At 41.1% G+C, this 19,526-nt stretch overlaps 1 protein-coding gene across 17 annotated transcripts in view; it reads left to right on the plus strand.

Annotated features, from left to right (window-relative positions):
• LOC105478200 (SH3 domain containing kinase binding protein 1) overlaps window positions 1-19,526 on the plus strand; it is a 362,161-nt gene that overhangs the window by 223,387 nt on the left and 119,248 nt on the right. The gene's annotated exons all lie outside the window — the stretch shown is intronic.

Consider the following 19,526-nt stretch of genomic DNA (forward strand, 5'->3'; position numbering starts at 1 on the left):
TCAGCAGCCTGTTTTGTACTTCTCTGTGGCATTGGAGGCCATTTAAAAGCTACAGGATCACAGCCTTATTCCCAGCTCAGGCTCTTAATGTTGGAGGCTAGATCCCAAATAAATGTATAGCCATAAATGCTCTAGAAACAAATTGAAACATCATAATAAACCTCTAATAGATATTACACCTCTAATAGATATTTTTTTCTCTCTCTAAACCCGACCTATAAAATGAGCAATTCACAAAATAAAAGTGTGCTGGAATTGCCTCTAAAAGACACTTCTTTATCAAAAGGCCATCCTCAAGCCATTTTACGAATGCCCTGTGACTCAGAAGTGTCACCTCAATTAAAGTTATCCTTGAACTCTTAGGAATCAAATAGGCATGGTTTGGTAAAGTGAAGGCAGAAAGTTGAGGTCTGTATCACTCAGAAGTTGTATTTCTGTTTTGTCATTTAAAATGAGGAAAGTAGAAATGATAAAGATGGATTTACTGCCTCATTTTCTTTTTCTTCTTTTACTTGCTAAGATTTTTCACCCACCAGTGACTTTAATATATTTTGCTCCATTTGTTTTGGTAACATCTGCTCAATCTGTTCTTTTTATTTTGAATTCTTAGTTGGGTTCTCATTTTCTCTCTCTATTAGAAGCAGCTTTTCTGGAACTTCTTGGGTACCTTTTCTAGACTATTCACAAAGTCGATAACAAGAGGAGTAATTATGTAAAAAGTGTCAATATTTTTAGATCCTAGAGTGGTCCAAAACTGTCCTCTTGATGTAGTGCTTAGCATTGTCTAGTTACTACATTGGAAGAACAAGATGCCTTGTATATTTTAAGTGTCTAATCATGTATTTATTTTGCCTCAAACCCTATTACTCCCTTTACATTCAGGCATTGTTAGAAGCAGAGAAAGTAGACGTACAATACTGTTGTTTTTTTCAATTCAGAAGAGGCTAAAACATTATGAAGCTGGTAACTCTATGCCCACACATGGAAATAATCTGCCTGAGCAATTCCTGTCACAATATCAATTTGCAATAGAGGTGAGCAGAATGTAATTCATGGACAACCTTGCTGTACTTTCCAGTGAAGGGTTATAGGATCTCTGACATTTTGGTATGATTTTTGTATGCAGTGCCCAAGATTTCAAGCAACTCTAGGTTTCTATGATCTTTAGTCATAGGTCATTTGGCAGGAGAGGAGAAAAGTGGTCTGGATAAGAGATGAAAAGGGGTCTTGAGAAAATTAATGAGACGCTGAAAGAGATACAGCTGGGTCAGGGAGTGATCACTAAGTTTCCAAGTAATAAAATTTGTTCTGTGGGGCCGTAGAGCAGCAGTGTGTTTGTGCGTAGCCCAACCCTGACTTTTCTGTATCAGTTGAAGATTGGGAGTTGATCATCTTGGCATGAAATTGAGTGGCTAGAAAGAAGTAGGGGTAGTATCCTAGGGGGCGATGACATAAGGCAGTGACGATGGTTAAGAAATTAGAAATCAGGAGTGGTAGAGAAACGGTGGTCATTGCAGTAGAGAGAGACGAGTAAACGGAGTCCATGAGGAAATATATTATGTAGGATTTGACAGTTGACTGTTCTCTGGTCTCTCTGGTGACTGAGAGAGAGGAGCCCCATTGATTGATTGATTGAGAGAGGGTCTTGCTCTGTTGCCCAGGTTAGAGTGTAGTGACATGATCATGGCTCATTGCAGCCTCCTCGACCTCCCAGGCTTAAGCAATCCTCCTGCCTCAGCCTCCTGTGTAGCTAGGACTACAGGTGTGCACCACCATGCCCAGCTAATTTTTAAATTTTTTGCAGAGGTGAGTTTTTACCACATTTTTCAGGCTGGTCTTGAACTCCTGGCGTCAAGTGATCCTCTTGCCTTGGCTTCCCAAAATGCTAGGACTACAGGCGTGAGCCACTGTGCCCAGCAGGGAGCCCCATTTAACTTGAAGCATGGTGATCAGGTTGGAAATAATGGAGAAGTAGCCAGTAATAAGGGTCGATAAACTATTCATTGTCCTATGGGGGTGAGTATTTGGAAATCTTTTACTGAAAGTCCCTATAAATTTGGGTAGATAACCAACCGAAACCTTTATGTTTGAACTAGATAAAATGTAATATCTCAGGAGTAGGGAATGTGTTGTCAATTCCAACAGTACCGTTCCTGATCTTTGTCTTCCTTTGTCACCATGTTCCATGAATCTGTATTGTGTTTTCTCTGTGCAGAGCCTATAGCAGGTCTTTGTGGAAGGCACAAAGAAGAATTGCTGCTCTCCGGAACTTATAAGTGGAGAACATTGAAATGAACATTCTCCATTGTAATAGAAAAGGACAAGGAATTTCTCAAGACCAGAAAAATGTATCAATTGGGATATTTTACTGTGCACATTGTCTTCCCTACTCTTCTTAAAAAAAACCAAAATATCCCTCTTAAAAAATAACATAACCACAAAAAGCACCATTTAAGAAGCACATGATTAAAATAGATGATTTCATGTTTTGTTTTGTTTTTCAAATGAGGATTTTCTTTTGCATTTTTTTGTGGCTTGGTGCCTTTGTGTGTATTACAGAGAAAGCAGAAAATAATGGAGAAATATTTTAGTACAGGAAGATGAGAACATGCAAAATGAATGATGAAAGACTTACCATTTATTCAGATAATGAGGATTTAATTTGCCTAAAACTCAGGCATCTTAAAAGAGAACTTACAACCCTAAGACTCCTGTTCCTCCCAAGACTTGCTATTAAACTGAAGTTAAAATGAATGAAAGAATGAATGAATATGAATGACTGCCAAGTACAGACTATATTGACCTTTTGCTTCACCAGACCGGAATTTACTCTACAAAAAGTTTCATCTTAACTGCATTTACTGAATCTGTCCCCACCCCAAACTTGAATCCCATTTTTTAAAAAAAGTCAGTCATGGTTTTTGAAGTCAGCAAAATCAAAGTATGTTCATGTTAAGTGGAGATGCTTGTCAAATAGCTGAGAAATGAAAGTATCTGTGAAATCTGTATAATTTTAAAATTATGATATACTTAAAGTAAATAGTTCTAAGAGTAACAAAAAAAATGGAACCTCAAAATTTGGGGAGCCTGGTTTTCATCACACTTGTTTTTTCTCCCACTTGAGAAACTGTAATTACTTTGATTTGTGTTTCAAAAGAATTTTTACTTATGAAGAACTAGAGAACTGCTAGAAAACTGAACAATTAAGCTATGGATCCTATGCAAATAGATGACAACCTTTAAATCAATACTTCTTCAAATACTGGGAAATGAGGAATCTATAAGCATTATCCTTGAGCATATATGAAAAACGTTACAAAGTGCAGTTAACTCTTTTTTTCAGTCCCTTACAGATGTATGAATAAGGAATTCATGGGTTTAATTAGAAGACCAGGAAATATGTTTTTGAGTTTGAAAACATTTGATACAATGTCTCAATACTTTATTTGGATCAACATGAATTGGAAATTACTTTACATCGTCTACTTAGTCACAAAGATATTAACTATAAAAAACTATAAGTAAAGGGTGATGATAAATGGCAGGGAATATTCTATATGGGTGGTGTCTTTCGAATTACTGTCATGACTCATTTTACATCTGATGTTCTTAACGTCCTTACTAATAACTTGGAAAAGAAAATATAATGACACACGAATGAAAGCTGCATGTGATTTCTAGTTGGGAGATGTTGCAAACCAAATCAGACCTTATGGAAAGACATCAATAATGTGGAGGGGTAGAACATCATTTTTCACTACCTCAGTGTATGCTATTTTCTTAGAACTTTACTTTTTCTGGCCGGGCGCAGTTGCTCACGTCTGTAATCCCAGCACTTTGGGAGGCCAAGGCAGGTCGATCACCTGAGGTCAGGAGTTCAAGACCAGACTGGTCAACATGGTGAAACCCTGTCTCTACTAAAAATACAAAAATTAGCTGGGCATGGTGGCACACGCCTGTAATCCCAGCTACTCAGGAGGCTGAGGCATGAGAATCGTTTGAACTCGGGAGGCGGAGGTTGCAGTGAGCCGAGATCGCACCACTGCACTCCAGCCTGGGCAACAGAGTGAAACTCCATCTCAAAAACAAACAAACAGAAAAAAAAAAAAAACTTTATTTTTTCTGATTATAAAAGTAGTAACTATTTTGTAGAAACACTAAAAGTAAAAAAAAAAAAAAAAGTAAAGAGCTAAAAAGCACTGATAATTTAATCACGCTGGGGCAATCACTGTTAACTTTTTAAAATATTTACTTTCAGTCCTTTTACCATACATTTTTAACTGGTTGAGATCATATCACACACATAATTTTTTCCACACACATAACTTTGTATCTTTTCCACTTAGCATTATATAAAATTTCCCATGTCATTACAAACTTTTTGTAAACATCCCTTTGAAAGGCTGTGTGTAATGCTCGGTTTTAAGGCTCTAGATACATAGAGGACCAGATCTGGGAGAACTGGAATTTGGTGGTTGCGTGAATTCCCATCAACATTATGTTTAAATCTACCATGTTATAGCTGAGAACGCAACATTTTCTTTACAACATAAACATAAAAATACCGTGGGAAAGCAGTTTGGGCTTGTGGACTGCATAGAAGTAGGCATTCTGCAAAGACTTGTTGAATTAATGTACTCCCTATAGGATCTGAACAGGATTCCAGTTCTCCCTTCCTTACTTATCTTGAAAGAAGCCTTTAAGAGAAGCCTTTGGCAGGAGGCCTGGCCAATTCCAGGTAAAGGACTATGAATTCAGCTTTTCATGTCTAAGTATCTGGCAGCTATTTCCACTAGTGGCTTTAGAAATCTGTACTACCTGAGTTGATGGTCTCATCTGGCCCGTTTCTTAACTGCGTCGGGAGGAGTATCTGGCCTGGCAATTTAGGATTTCTTCATCCCTTATTGAATGGATGCCAAGCTTTGCAAAAGATGGCTTGGGGTAATTTTCTATGGTGGTGTGTTTGCTCCTGAGTATCAAAAGTTTCAATAAAAGGCTTTCTGTTCTCTGACAACAGCCCATTTTCCCCAGATACATGCCTTGTTGTTTTTCCATCATTAACAGTAGATAAGTTTGGATGCAGCCAGAAGCAGTTGGCATGGACCCGCACTTGAGGGACTCGTGGGATGGTCTTCCAGCCACTCACTGTAGGCACCGTCTTACCTGATGCCTTCTTGACCTGAAAGTTCTTTGTTCCATTAGCTTTTTCCTCCTGGGCAATGACTTCTATGGTGATGGCTGTTGCTTTCCTTCTCTTTCCATGTTTCAGTTACCACTTTCCTCCCAGCATGTCTATGATGTGTAATTCTCTTATAAAAGTTGCTTCTTGCTCATAAGTCCCCAAGCAGAGGAATGGAGCAGTTAACCTGCTGTTTCAAAAAGTTGTAATTGAAACCGTCATTCTCTGTAACTAGAATTCATAAAGAAGCATTATGATGATAGAGTTTTTAATTCAGTAAAATTCAATAACAGTAATAATAGCTAAGCACTTTACCTACCTAGAAAACCTATGAGATGTATATTGTTATGCCCATTTTGTAAGTGAAAACTGAGGCATAGAGAGGTTAAGTAGCTTCCACAAGATTACATAACTGTAAGTCTTCTTAATACTAATTCAATCTTACCACTAGGTGCTGAAAGTGGCACGGGTTTATTCATTCCATTGTTAGATCCCTAGTGCCTAGTTAATTCATTGCATTCAGGCCTCTCTCTATAAATCTAAATATTTTGTGATGGATGTTGAGTTTCCTGTTGACTGAAGTAAATTAAGAATATTTAGCATATCCTGTGCAAGGCACATGGGCAGATACAAAGATTACCAGAACCCAGTCCTCCTCCTGCAGCGTTTATAGTCCAGTTGATTCAACAGACACATAGAAAAGTAGCCATAAATACAAGACAGAGGACAGTGAATGCTGGTTTAGAGATTCAAAGTGAGTTCAGTAGGAACATGGGGGAGGTGAGAGAGAATTCCAATAGTTGACATCTAGGATATTTTCATGGAAGGCATACAATATGGATTTACCCCTCATTGTTGAATATGTCTTACTAAGTAGTAACTGGAGTGTCCTGAGCTTAATTTGATCTCTTTTGGGATCTCCATTCTTGAAGCACCTTAGAATCATCTTTCTAAATGTTTTGCTATACATCTAGAAGATGTATCAAATGTGGACCTTGGCTGGGTGCAGCAGCTCATGCCTGTAATCCCAGCACTTTGGGAGGCCGAGGTGGGAGGATCTCTTAAGCCCAGGAGTTGGAGACCAGCCTGGGCAACATAGTGAGACCCCGTCTCTAGAAAAAAAAAATTAAAAATCAGCTGGGCATGCGGCCGGGTGCAGTGGCTCACGCCTGTAATCCCAGCACTTTGGGAGACCGAGGCGGGCGGATCACCTGAGGTCAGGAGTTCAAGACTAGCCTGACCAACATGGTGAAACCCCGTCTCTACTAAAAATACAAAAATTAGCCAGGCATGGTGGCAGGCACCTGTATTCCCAGCTACTCAGGAAGCTGTGACAGGAGAATCATCTGAACCCAGGAGGTGGAGGTTGCAGTGAACTGAGATCGTGCCATTGCACTCTAGCCTGGGCGATGAGAGTGAAACTCCGTCTCAAAAAAAAAAACAAAAAGCTGGGCATGATGGTGTGTATCTGTAGTCTCAGCTACTTGAGAGGCTCGCTTGAGCCCAGGAGGTTGAGGCTGCGGTGAGCTATGATGGAACCACTGTACTCCAGCCTGGGTGACAGAGCAAGACCCTGTCTCTTACCAAAAAAAAAAAAAAAAAAAAATGTACCTTACCTCTGGCTGTATTTAGGAAGCTCCTGTTTTGAATAAGTATGTGGCTTGAACTCATTCTTTCTAATAAAAACAAAATATAAAAATGATATCATTGGCGGGGCATGGTGGCTCACGCCTGTAATCCCAGCACTTTAGGAGGCCGAGGTGGATGGATCACAAGGTCAGGAGTTCGAGACCAGCCTGGCCAACATGGTGAAACCCCATCTCTCCTAAAAATACAAAAATTAGCTGGGCGTGGTGGCAGATGCCTGTAATTCCAGCTACTCAGGAGGCTGAGGCGGGGGAATCACTTGAACCCGGGAGGCAGGGGTTGCAGTGAGCCAAGATCGCGCCACTGCACTCCAGCCTGGGTGACAGTGCAAGACTCTATCTCAAAAAAAAAAAAAAAAAAGAAAAAAGAAAGAAAAAGATATCATTGAGCCTTCTTAAGTAACTTGACGTAATATTCTCTGCCTTTTTTCTGTAAAATAGAGGAGCCCAGATAATGGGGAAAAAAGGAATAAATGTTATTCTTTGGGAATCTGTGGAGCAGATTATGAAAGTAAAGAATGAGTCCTAAGATATTAAAGTCAGAGCTATTTAGTGTTAGCGAAATTTAGAGGTAGTCTTTATGGAAGCAGTAGGTTATCTTTCAGAGCCGTAGAAAGAGTGTTTCAAGTAAGACAGAGGTGAATGAACACAGCAGGCATCCCTGAGATGGAAAGCTTCTGGAAAAAGATGGGTTTGTTCTCTGACTCACCTCATTAGATACTGACTACACCCCTGATTATTTTGTGGTTGAATATTAAGTATCAGGATATCACAGCCTCATGAGCAAGTTTTGCTTTTTTGTTTGTTTGTTTGTTTGTTTTTTGTTTTTTCCCTTTTCTAATAGACATTTGTAGCCAGAGAGAGGCTTACAGGAAAGGAAGAATAGGTGGTAAAATATACATAACATAAGCAACTTAGCCGTTTTTAAGTGTGCAGTTCAGTGGCATTAAGGACATTCACACTGCTGTGCAACAATCACCACCATCCATCTCCAGAACTTTTTTTATCTTGCAAAATTGAAACTCTATACCCATTGAGCTACCCGCCCCCATCCCTAGACCCTGGCAACCACCAGTCTACTTTCTGCCTCTAATTTTGACTACTCTAGGTACCTTATATAAGTGAAATCATGCAGTATTTGTCTTTTTTGTAAGTGGCTTATTTTTACTTTAATGTCTTTTAGATTCATCCATGTTGCAGCAAGTGTCAGAATTTCCATCATTATTATTATTGTTATTCTTCTTCTTATTATTATTATTATTTTAGATGGAGTCTGGCTCTGTCGCCAGGCTGGAGTGCAGTGGCGCGATCTCAACTCACTGCAACCTCCGCCTCCTGGTTTCATGCGATTCTCCTGCCTCAGCCTCCCAGTAGATGAGATTACAGGCGCATGCTAGCACGCCCAGCTAATTTTTGTATTTTTAGTAGAGACGGGGTTTCACCATGTTGGCCAGGATGGTCTCGATCTCATGATCCACCTGCCTCGGCCTCCCGAAGTGCTGGGATTACAGGCGTGAGCCACCACGCCTGGACAATTTCCTTCCTTTTTAAGGCTGAATAATATTCCAATGTATTCCCTAAGTCTTTTTTTTTTTTTTTTTTTTCCAAAGCAAGATCTTGCTCTGTCACTCAGGCTGGAGTGCAGTGGCACAATCGGGGCTCACTGCAACCTCAACTTACTGACTCAAGCAATCTTCCTGCCTCAGCCTTCCAAGTAGCTGGGACTACAGGTGTGCACCACCACATCCAGCTAAATTTTTTGGAATATTTTAGTAGAGACAAGGTCTTACTGTGTTGCCCAGGCTGACCTCCAACCCCTTAGCTTAAGCAATCCTACTGCCTCGGCCTCCCAAAGTGCTAGGATTACAGGCATAATAAGCCTTTTAAGTAGCAGTTTTTTGGTTGAAAACGAAACAACAAAACACTATTGCAAGCATTTACCTCTTTTCTGATTGAAACTATTTTATTTTCCTTTTCTACTCTGAAAGACAGAAAAGCTCTGGAAAGTTCTGCTGGGGAAAGAAATTTCCCATTATTGTCTTCAGCTCAAGACATTTTTGGAGACATTTGACTAAACTGTTTAAATTTGTCAGATTATAAAGATGTTTTTTCATATGTATCAGGAGTTTCTCACGTGTCTATGTTTTTACAATGTTTTAATTTTCAAATGGTAGATTGATTGGTGTTTTAACAGGAAGCTGACTGTTCAAAATGATTACAGGCCCATTATTTTTCCACTAAACTTTTCGACGCTAGCATCAGAGCACTGAGAGACACCTGTACTGTAATGCTTCCCATTAGGGTAAATTCTCCGCGATGCCTCCCTGAGCCACCATATCTGTCTCTCTGACTTTCTAAATTGGAGTCTGAACTTAGTATTGTTGTTTGCACTTGACTGACACCCAGTAACTATGTGGCATGCATCTATGTGGACTTAAGGGCATAATAGAATTAGAAATTTTTCCATCATAGTGAAACCAATTCACAATCACTGATTTATCCCTGTAGTGACTGTAAACTATGAACTGCCTTTAGATAGGCAGTCTAAGTATCTCTCAAACCTTAATTTCATCTTTATTTTCACTGCCTTAGGTGGATTATTGTGTCAACCTCCCCATTGTCTTCTTGGCTTTTGCATGTCCTTGCTTTTCTTCTTCATTCCTCCCAGTACCACCAGATCAATTGTCTTAAATTCACAAATTTGATTGTGCCATGCCTCTACTTATTTTTCATGACTACTGGTTGCCTTTAAGACAAAGCAAAAACTGTAACATTGGCCCTAACTTACTTTGCTGGCCTTTTGAGCCCAAGCAGCTCACCAGTCACCTCCCTTCAACTCCCACTGCGAACCCCTGCCACCCCTGATCCTGTGCTGGGAAGTCCCCATTCCCTGCACACATACCTGCCTTGCCTCCTGCTTTTCTTCATCTAGAATACCCTTTCCACCAGTCTCTACTTGGCAAAATTTTACCCATCCTTTAGAATTTAATGCAAGCTGCATCATTGCTGTGAGGCATATTTTCCCATGAACGTTTGTTTATAGCTCTTTGTTTTCTTGTTCTATAGGTGCCTTTATCATAGTGCTTATCCCTTTGTATTGTGATGCTCTGTTAATGACTCTGTCTCCACTGCTATATTGTCTTTTTAATTTTAGGGTTGGGGGTACATGTGCAGGTTTGTTACATGGGTATATTGCATAATGCTGGAGTTTGGGCTTCTATTGAACCCATCGCCCAAATAGTGAACATAGTACCCAATAGATAGTTTTTCAATACTTGCCCCCCTCTCTTCCTCCCCACTTTTGGAGTCCCAAGTGTCTATTGTTTCCATTTTTATGTCCATCTGCACCCACTGTTTAGCTCCCTCTAATAAATAAGAACATGTAGTATTTGGTTTTCTGTTTCTATGTTAATTTGCTTAGGATCATGGCCTCCAGCTGCATCCATGTTGCTGCAAAGGACATGATTTCATTCTTTTTTATGGCTGTATAGTATTCCATGATCGATATGCACCTCATTTTCTTTATCCAATCCACTGTTGATAAGCACTTGGGTTGATTCCATTACTTTGCTATCATGAATAGTGCTTCTGCTGCTAAATTTTGAACCCTTTAAAGATCTAGGACTCTGCCCATCTCTCCTTTGTAGATACAGCATCCGGCTTAGATTGAGGCTCATGGCAGTTCTAGAAAAGAATGCTGAATGAATGAACGAATGAATGAATGAATGAGGAATGAATGAATGAAGGTAATTGAATCCAACCTTCATTTTAGAGGTATAAAGAAAAACTGAAGAAAATGTGGCTTTGACCTCAGGTATCTCTTACACATAGAAATGTCATGAGCAAGCGTGGGATACATGTCAGTCTGTGTGTCCCACACATTCCTGAAAGCTGCTACTTTTAGCCAATTGGACCTTAGTTGACTCTTAAAGGTGAGATGGGATTCAAATATACTGGGGGAGGAGGTGCCATCTCCAGGTAAAGGCCTGGATTATGTCATGATTGAATACATAAAATATTTTGGATCTGAAAAGATCTTTGTATGCTAGTTGAATTCATACAGCTACTTTTTGGGAAAATTAAGATTTAGTCCACATGTGTACAGCATGTTTCATGATAAAGCACTGGACAAATAAAACCCCAACTGGCCCCATGATACTTATTCCAGCCATATCATCTTTCTCTCTCCCTTACCCACCATCTTAAACTTTCAAAATATATCTAAAAGGAAGGCATTGTTAATCAAAAGATAAAAAACTAATCCTCTAGTAGGAAGAGTGTTTATGATTTCCTTTTATCTGTCATAACAACAGAAAATAGCATTTTAAACATTTTAAAGCATGATGGTGAATTATGTTTTGCCAATGTGGTATATGAAATGGAAATTTACTCTGGCTCGTTCATCCTCTGTGAATAAGATGATCCTACAACAAAATAGCATGCAGGCTCCTCTCTCGGGAACAGTGAGGGTAAAATATAAACAGTATTTTCATATACTGTCAGACGTTTAGAGGACCGCCTTCCATGATTTTAATATTGTCTGGCTGTACCTTCTCCACTTCATTTAGCACATAAGTAGGTTTTGATCCCATCTTCGACACTGCATTTCCCCATCATGAGAAGCCCCTACTAAATCTTCAGAAAGTCGTTTTGCTTCAACGAAGAGACAGTCTCACCCCTCCTGTTACTGTCATATGGTTCTTTCCAGTTTTTTAGAACATGGCCTCTAGAGGTGTTCAAAAACCAAGCAAATGAAGCAAATGATCAGACTTTGGCAGAAGTTAAACTACATGATAAATGATAGAATTTGGCTCAAATTCTACTGGTATACACACATACACAGAGGTTCCTCTGTGTGTGTGTATGTCTAATATACAAATATAAAACAGACTTCATCTGTATATGTTCAGTAGAATGATAGATACTAAAGTTTTTATTGGACAGATTGAAAGAGTAAATCCTGAAAGACAAACAAATATTGAAGAATCTAAGATAGGACCAGGTGTTTTGTATTCAGAGAACGTTTCCCATTAGTCTTGAGAGCTGAAGAGAAAGATAGCTGTTAGGAGACATGGCAAGTTGCAGCAGCAATTATAAGTAAACCCTGGAGTTTCTTCTGAACTTTGGGAATGTATATGAACAGCTATTAAGAAGCACTATACACACACACACACATATATATATATATATATATATATATATTTTAGATGTAGTCTCACTCTGTTGCCCAGGCTGGAGTGCAGTGGCACGATCTCGGCTCACTGCAACCTCCGCCTCCCAGGTTGAAGTGATTCTCCTGCCTCAGCCTCCCAAGTAGCTCAGATTACAGGCACACACCACCATGCCCAGCTATTTTTTGTATTTTTAGTAGAGATGGGGTTTCACCATGTTGGTCAGGCCGGTCTCAACCTCCTGACCTTGTGATCTGCCTGCCTCAGCCTCCCAAAGTGCTGGGATTATAGGCGTGAGCCACTGTGCCTGGCCAAGAAGCAGTATATATTCTGAGTGCATTGGTGTAGGGGTGTGTAAGGGGTTATGGGAGAAGATGATTAAAAATTGAGTCTTATGGGAGATCAAATGAAGCAGATGGAATCTGGGGATAGGATCTTTGTCTAGAAAATCATTGAAAAGGCTGGTGTGGTGGCTCATGCCTGTATCCCGGCACTTTGGGAGGCCAAGGCAGGAGGATCGCTGGAGCTCAGGAATTTGAGACCAGCCTGGGCAACATAGTGACTTTGTCTCTACTGAAAAGTAAAAGTAGCCAGGCATGGTGGTACACACCTGTGGTCCCAGCTACTTGGGAGGCTGAGGTGGGAGGATCGCTTGAGCCCAAGAGTCCAAGGCTACTACAGTGAGCAGTGATTGTGCCGCTGCACTCCAGCCTGAATGACAGAGCAAGACCCTGTCTCAAAAATAAAAACAAACAAACAAAAAGAAAGAAAATTATTGAAATAGTCCCCATGATGGTAACAAGGCTCTAGACTGGCATCAAAGAATAAGGAGATAAATCTGAAAGCACAGCCTTGGTGATGGGTTAGATGTGAGAAGGCACAATAAGAGGTGAATTTCAAGTCATGAGCCTAGGAGACAGGATAGGCAAGAGAATTTAGGAAGAGGAGGTGATGATGTTCACTCACCTATTCCATAGACTACTCATTCTTGTGATGTGTTCATGGGTGCCACAATAAGTAGGAATTCTATAGTCAGATAAGTTTGGAATATACTGAGATAAAGTTAAGGATAAAGTTAAACAGTAACTGAAGGACTTTTCATAGCCTTTAATATGCTATGATGAATTGATTAGACGGAGTATTCTGTCTTTGCCAAATTTATCAGATTATGGGGGTAGGTGTTTTGGAGATTGTGTCGGGGAGGGAGGGTGCACTTCGGAAAATGATTTCAGAACAAGAGAATGGGATGTGTGTGTGTGTGTACGCATACCTGGGCAATAATCACCCATCAAAGTGAGAGTCTTTTGATCATAATAGATATAGAACCTGAGAGAATGTGAGACAACAGGCTAGTATGAGGAGTATGTGGAAGTCAGGCAGAGAGGTGTTCACCGGAAACATAGCTGAGATTAGATTCTTCTTTATAGCAACCAATAATTAATAGGAGGACAGGTAATGTGTGTTGGGAGTTGAGGTGGGGTGGACAAGGGGAAGCAAGGCAAGGGCAACCGAGGCCCAGGAAGACATCCCAGACAAATGTGCTGTCACCAGTAACCAGGTCGGAAAAAGCTGGTACATGGCAGTGATTGAAACAGGAGGGCTCTAATCTAAGAGGCATAGAGGCTCTCTGGTTTGTCAAGGAGGACATCTCCTCTCTTTCTACCTGTTGTGGTAGGTGCTAATGCTAGGGCAAAGGGTGAGTGAATGGTATCCCAGTACTCCCTGCTGCACTCAACAAACACTTCATCGACCTCTCACTTTGTAAGGATAAGAGAATAATGAGCATTTAGGTCCTACTCTCAAGATGGGCACTATTTCTGAAGAAAAAGGGCAAGAAAGGTAGTTAAACTGCTACCTGTGATATGCTTGATAGATTGATTGATTGACTGATTGACCGTAGAGATGAGTTCTTGCTATGTTGCCCACCCTGGTCTCAAACTCCCTGGCTCAAGTGATTCTCTCACCTCAGCTTCCCAAAGTGTTGGGATTACAGGTGTGAGCCACTGCCCCCAGCAAGTGTGATATACTTGACGCCTGCTTCTACAGCAGTTATGAATCTGACAAGGTCTTTAACTGTGATTGGACAAAGAGGTTTAATATATTTGAATTCTCTAACTTTTTGAGGCAACCAAGGAAATAAACATCATATGAATAGCTCTAAGTCTGAAGCCCAATTTCATAATCAGAAAATTACTTTTAAAATTTTAGTTTTCCTTATAACCAAGTTTAAAAATAGACTGGGAAGCACACCCCTTTGGAGAAGTTGGAATTGGCATAACAGTATGTGAGGTGTTACAAAGGTAAACCCTGACCCTGGAATGGAACTACAAGTGTAGTTTTTTTTCTTTTACTGGACCATACGCTTTATTTTTAGAATTTTGAGTTGTGTTTCACTCTGACGTATCTTCTATTGATATCAAATAGTTTAAGCTGGGCCCACCAAATGTGGATGAGATGACAGTTTCTAATGTAAATTTCTCAGGGAGCAGAAAAGGCTTCCGGGGAAACACACAAGGCGCCCCATTGTAAGGACACTCCTTTGTGCTAGCTCTTTTCTGGCTCTGACTTGAGCTGGCTCACAGGGCTTCTGCTCTGCGCCTACCACTCCTCGCTGAGAGCCAAGAAGACTTTTCATAATGCCATCTGTCATAGGTGTTCATGAAGGGGGCATGTAAAAATAAATATAAAAAGTTTACAGTGAGTTTTAATAGCAGTTTAGGGATTTTTCTGAATTATGGTAAGCAAAAACTGAAAAGTTACAGATATGGTCATATATAGATAACTGTTTTGACCCTCCCTCTGTCACGTGTCCTGTAGCTCTCTGTATCCCATATATGAGCAGGATTCAGGATAACTGTGTGGAATGGTTGGGTACCCCTCAGCACACCATTCTGGAGAAACAGCCCCACAACTGCAGTTTCAGTGTTTGCTTTGATGTTCACCATCCTCCTGCCTTTTTTCCCACTTTCCTGCCTCACACTAAATGGGCACTGAATAAATCTGTACTGAACAGAAAGGGAAGGAATACTCTCAGATACCAGTGTTGTAATAGGAATGCCATCAAAGAGTCATGTTTATCTTGTGTCTTACCAGCTGTTTGAAAAGTCATCTCTTGTCTTTGGCTTTGTGTGAGTGATATGGTCTGGCTCTGTGTCCCCACCCAAATCTCATCTTGAATTGTAATCTGAATTATAATCCCCATGTGTTGGGGGAGGGACCTCGTGGGAGGTGATTAGATTATGGGGGCGGTCACCCCATGATGTTCTCATGATAGTGAGTGAGTTCTCACGAGATCTGATGGTTTTATTAGGGGCTTTTCCCCACTCCACTCATTCTTGTCCTTCCTGTGACCATGTGAAGGACATATTTGCTTCCCTTTCTGCCATGATTGTAAGTTTGCTGAAGCCTCCCCAGCCATGCTGAACTGTGAGTCAATTAAACCTCTTTCCTTTATTAATTACCCAGTCTCAGGTATAACTTTACTAGCAGCATGAGAAAGGACTAATAAGGTGAATATTTGAGTACTGTCTACGGGTAGCTTCTCAGACCACCATCTTCTTCTTATAATAGCTGCCAGAAAGTCAGACCTCTGGACAGGGGAGGTTCATCAGCTGCTATAATGCAGGGAGCTCGCTCTCTCCTCCCACTACCCATTGAACCTGGCTGCCTTTGTGATGCGAGAGTTGTATGTGGTATTCTTGGAGAGGAGATTTTCAGAGATTTTCTTCTCCTTAGCATTGTGCTATAATTGGAAGCTTGGAGTTTGCATGTGAATTGGAATAAAGTAGGAGAAGGAATTTTATACTCTTGATTTGAGCAGGATCTTGGTCTCACGTTCTGCAGTCACAAAGAAACAAATACATTAGTCATTTGGGAACTAGATTCCCCTGGACTCCAATCCAGCGATTGCCTTTCCTGTAAGCATTAGTTTCTTCATTTTGGCAGAGAAAAGACAAAAAATTAGTTGCTCCACTAACTGAAATCATATGGTGGTTATCTGTCTTGATGCTGCACCACTGGATCTTGTAGAGCTAGGAGTACATATGATACTCCCACTGTACACAAAAATCCTGAAACGTTTATTTAGTGTTTTTGGCAAGCGAGCGAATGGGAGAGATAGTTACGTTATTAAATGTTCAAAGGAATGAACTTTCTGAATTATTGATTTTTAAAAGTCAAGTTTTAAATGGAGATAGGTATATGGCAAGAAAGACAAAAGTTGACAGCAGTCTGGTAATTACCATGTGTAGAAGTAGATCCATAGCGATACAGATACAGCTCTATCCATCCAACCATATGCACATCCTTTCCCAGACAAAGCAGATCTGACTAATGTGGGTGTGTGTACTGGGAAGTCTTCAGCTGCCTCACAGAAGGAAGAGGAAATAATGGGCCAAGTTAGGGAGAAGAACCTGAGAGTCTGTTCTATAAAGTCATATGGCAAAATGGGTCTGTTTCCAGATCCCTTGGGAGGTGAATGGGCTGTGTCCTGAGCATGTCAACACAGCCCCTAAGTGCATGGCTGGTGTTTGTTGTGGATAAGCCACCTTCCTTAAGGCACTCAGGGGAGCAAGAATACTGTGGAGGAAGCCAAAGAGGAGATCCTGTATCCTCTTCCCCAGCCACTGCAAGCCTAACATTCCTCTTTGTTGCCTTCTAGGTGGAGGAGAGATGTATGGATGCGATTCCTGATTGTTCTGTCCACTTAGCCCTGCAGTGTAGCTGGCATTCAGTTATCCTTGAGATATCTGTGTACTGGAGCTAGACATTGTTCATGAGGCATGCCCTTTGAAATTTAGGATTCTATTCATTTTAAGCCCCATTGACCAAAGATGTTTTCAGAGGTAGAGGGAGCTGGAAGGCTGATAGGAAAGCAATAATTCACCACCTTTTTTGTATGCTCTTGTATATAAGGAAGGGCAGGGGCTAGAGGTTCTCAACTAGGGATGTTTGGAAAGGTGTGTAGTGTTCAGGGTACATGCAATGACTGGGGGGCACTATAGACTTTGAGTGGGTAGTGGCAAGGGTTGCTAAAGGTCCTTTAATGTGTGAGCCAGTCTTCTACAATGAAGAAACACCTCACCTAAAATGCCAGTAAAGGGTAACACTGAGAAGGAGAAACAGGGTTTGGGCCTCTATGAAGGCTCATACAGTCATGGGAGTCTGCCTGCTTAGCCTTCTGGGCAGTCTGAGCCCAGAGATGCTAGATACAGCCTTCCAGTTTTGGTTCATAGCTAGCTAGCTTGCTTCCTTCCTTCCTCCCTCCCTCCCTCCTTCCCTCCCTCCCTCCCTCCCTCCCTCCCTCCCTTCCTTCCTCCCTTCCTTCCTCCCTCCCTTCCTTCCTTCCTTCCTTCCTTCCTTCCTTCCTTCCTTCCTTCCTTCCTTCCCTCCCTCCTTCCCTCCCTCCCTTCTCTCCCTCCCTCCCCCCTTCTATCCCCCCTTCCCTCCCTCCTTCCCTCCCTCCTTTTCTCCCTCCTTCCCTCCCTCCTTCCTTCCCTCCTTCCCTCCCTCCTTCCTTCCCTCCCTCCTTCCTTCCCTCCCTCCTTCCTTCCCTCCCTCCTTCCTTCCCTCCCTCCTTCCTTCCTTCATCTAACTTTCTTCCTTCCCTCCTTCCCTCCTCCCTCCCACCCTCCTTCCTTCCTTCCCTCCTTCTCTTTTCTTCTCCCCTTCCTTTTCCTTCCTTCTCTCCTTCTCCTTCCTTCCCTCCTTTTGCTTCTTTCCTTCCCTCTTTCTCTTTCCTTCTGTCCTCCTTTCTTCCACGTACCCACCACTTCAGTGGCCAACTATCCTCCCCCATGTTTCCCTCAGCAATATTGTCACATCGTCTGATCTACTGTACTCAAGTTCCTCTCTGAACTAAGTCATTTAGTAGCAATGACAAGTTCTTAGGCCAGTGGGAATAGAGAAGGTAGATGCGTTTGGTGGGAAAGGAGAGAGAGAAGAGAGGGAGAAGAGTTAAAAAGATGTTTTATAATTTATCAAGGTATGACAATAGGCCTCTGAGTTTTTAATCCAAGAAAAGGCATTTGATTAATACTAATGGACTCCCTCCCACATCAGTCAGTGGTTCTCAAATGTGAGTGTGCATCAGAATCCCATGGAGGATGTGTTCCTAGAGACTGCCGGGAACCATCCCCAGAGTTTCTGATTGAGAAAGTCTGGGGTGGGGCCTGGGAATTTGCTTTACTAACAAGTTCTCAGGTGCTGCTGGTGCAGGGACCACACTTTTCTAGGTCTGGGTCCTAGAAACAAGAGAGACACTAGGCCAATTCCCATCTCCAGAGCACTGGCAGGAACAGGCTGAGATGGGGAGAAACTTTGCCATATTCTAGACTTTTAATTATGGCCCATGAAGGAGAAGGGAAGATTTAAGGGCCAGCACTTCCCAGAAGATGAGGATAATACCAGCTTCACTATCACACCTGTTGCTGGGATCCATGCAGAGGCCAGTGTGCTGTGTTTTCTGAAATAGGAAGGAAACAAACCACAGTGAGCTTTGCTTTTTTGTGTCCTTCTGTACCAAATAAGTGCATTGAACTGGTGGCCTTTGCTTGATGTCTGGTAGCTTGGACGTTTTGGTAAACCAGGATATCAAAGATAATGGGCAATACTTTCTTTTGTTACTAAAGAAGGGGAAGTTGTAAAAATGTGCAACCTGTTGAAGGTCTCTCTAAAGGAAGGCATCTGGTTTAATGCCCAAACCCCGTTACATGTGTGCTTTTTTTTTTTTTTTCAGGGAAACAAACAAAGTCAGGAGTAGGGACAGTGTTTACTATTGCCTTTCCTGAATTATTTGTTCAGTGATACCAGAAGCACTGGTTGTTTTTGTATGTGTTAACAATGGTGATGCTTTATTCCAGCCTCAGAAAGGGAAAAACAAATATATTGGCAGGGATGCTGCTGGAAGTGTGAACAGGAATGTGAATGAAATGAACACTTTGAGAGCTGCTATTTTTACTATCATACCTGATTTTTCAAAATAATTCTAAGAACAGTTTTTCATCAAATTTGACCTGATGCCAGAATAACATCAAGCTTTTTTCATCCCTAATGTTCCCCTGGAATCATAAAATGTTATTAGTTTGAGTACTTAGCAGCAGTTTAGAGGTGGCATATTATGTAGGTTTTCATTTTTTATCCAATATAGAAGGCCCTGAGGCACTAAATAAAAATGTCACCCTGTAGAATGTAAAGGCTTTCTGTCACAAATGTTTTTAAAAATTCATGAAGGGCTGAGGATTTGATTTATCTTATCCTCTTTCTGTGATTTATTCATATTTAATGTTAGGTTCAACTTTTGAAGCATGAAGAACTTTTAAAATTAAAAACTGTGGTGAATCAGTTTTATTTGAAGAAAAATTCTACCATGCCAGTTTTTGAATTATGCAGCTCATTCCTCTTCATGTGTTCAAGAGCCAGAGATGTTTGGTTTTCCCAGTGGCTGGAATTCTTACTGGCGAAACCCTTCATTGTTGCGGGGGAGGTTGATTTTCCCAGCTACGTGGTCGTGGCAGCTGTTGCCCTGGTATC

The sequence above is a fragment of the Macaca nemestrina genome, chromosome X (genome assembly GCF_043159975.1).
Source record: "Macaca nemestrina isolate mMacNem1 chromosome X, mMacNem.hap1, whole genome shotgun sequence".
Lineage (NCBI taxonomy): Eukaryota > Metazoa > Chordata > Mammalia > Primates > Cercopithecidae > Macaca > Macaca nemestrina.